We start from the raw sequence: 2152 nt of genomic DNA on the forward strand, positions 1-2152 counted from the left end.
CTGGGCCAGGCCGAGAGGTCCCTATGCCAGGCCGGGCGGTCACTGTGCCAGGCCGGGTGGTCATGGGGCCAGGCCGGGGCTTCACTGTGCCAGGCCGGGAGGTCACCTTACGATCTGATGGTAGACTCCGAAATCCCTTTGTTCCATAGCTTTCTGCAGTCTTTCTCCAATTTGTTAAGTATCATCTTCAGTTCATCATCTGCCATGGTGAGATTTTAACCCACAACCCTTGAATCATAGAATTCCTACAGTGTGGAAGCAGGCCATTCAGCCCATTGAGTCAACACTGACCCTCCAAACAGCATTCCACCCAGTCTCACCTACCCTACTCCTGTAACCCTGCTTTCCCCATGGCTAATCCACCTAGCCTATGTCCCTGGGCACAATGGGCAATTTTGCATGGTCAATCCACCTACCTGCACATCTTTTGACTGTGGGAGGAAACTGAAGACACGGGGAGAATGTGCAAACTCCACACAGACAGTTGCACGAGGCTGGAACTGAATGTGGGTCCTTGGCACTGTGTGGCAGCGGTACTAACCACTGAGCCACCATGCTGCCCACATTAGCCTGAGGTTCTGAATCAATAGCCCAGTGACAGACTGATTCCTGGGATGGCAAGGCTGACATTTGAGGAAAGATTGGATTGAGTGGGCTTGTACTTGCTGGAATTTGGAAGAATGAGGAGGAATCTCATAGAAACATATAATGTTCTGATGGGACTGGACAAACCAGATGCGAGAAGAATGTTCCCGATTTTGGGGAAGTCCAGAACTATGGGTCACAGTCTAAGAATAAGGGGTAAGCCATTCAGGACTGAGAAGAGGAATAATTTCTTCACTTAGAGAGTTGTGAACCAGTGGAATTCTCTCCCACAGAAAGCTATTGGGGCCAGTTCGTTAGATATATTCAAGAGTGAGCCGGATGTGGCTCTTGTGGCTAAAGGGATCAAGGCATATGGGGAGAGGGCAGGAATGGGACACTGAGATTGCATGATCAGCCATGATCACATTGAATGGTGGTGCAGGCTCAAATGGCCCACTACAGCACTTATTTTTCTATGGTTCAATTACCACAACGCCATTGCCTCCTCACAATGGGAAGGCGACAACTTAGTGGTATTATCAGTGGACTGTTAATCCAGAGACTCAGGTAACATCCTGGGAATCTGGGTTCGAATCCCGCCACAGCTTATGGTGGAGTTTGAATTTAGTAAATATCTGGAATTAAGAATCTAATGATCACTGTGAATCCATTGTTGATTGTCAGGAAAACCATCTGATTCACTAATGTCCTTTAGGGAAGGAAACTGCCATCCTTACCTGGTCTGGCCTACATGTGACTCCATTCCTACAGCAAGGTGGTTGGCTTCAACTGCCCTCTGGGCAATTAGGAATGGGCAATAAATGCTGGCTTAGCCAGAAATGCCCTCATCCCGTGAATGAATAAAGAAAAAAAAGGTATCATCTTTTCGACTGAATAAATATTTCCTCAATGACATCAGCAGGCTATCTCCAATTACCGGAACACTCAAAATCTCAACTGAACAAACCTGTGCTTTTTCATGATCAATGTTTATTTTTTCATTCAGAGGACATGGGCATTACGGGCTGGGCCCAGCATTTATTGCCTGTCCCTAGTCACCCTTAAGAAGGTGATTGTGAGCTGTCTTCTTGCATCGCTGCAGTACATGTGCTGCATGTAGACCCACAATGCCATTAGGGAGGGAATTCCAGAATTTTGACCCAGCGACAGTGAAGTAACAGCGATATATTTCCGAGTCAGGATGGTGAGTGGCTTAGAAGATAATTTGCAGGGGGTGATGTTCCAATGCGTCTGCTGCCCTCGTCCTTCTAGAAAGAAGTGATCATGAGTTTGGAAGATGCCATCGAATGAACTTTGGTGAACATCCCCACTTCTGTCCTTATGATGGGGAGAAGGTTTTTGATGGAGCAGCTGAAGAAGATGGTTGGGTCTACGACACCCTCCTAAGGAATCCCTGCAGACATGTCCTGGAGCTGAGATGATTGACTTCCAACCAGTAATTACCCACTGTTTTTGTTTCTTGTGCTTCCTTCCTTCTGTGTGTTTGGGCATGAGGACCAGGGGGATGGAGCCCGGGCCTCGGGACCACACCGGGGGGATGGAGCCC

This window comes from Rhincodon typus, chromosome 7 (assembly GCF_021869965.1).
Source record: "Rhincodon typus isolate 14 chromosome 7, sRhiTyp1.1, whole genome shotgun sequence".
Taxonomy (NCBI): domain Eukaryota; kingdom Metazoa; phylum Chordata; class Chondrichthyes; order Orectolobiformes; family Rhincodontidae; genus Rhincodon; species Rhincodon typus.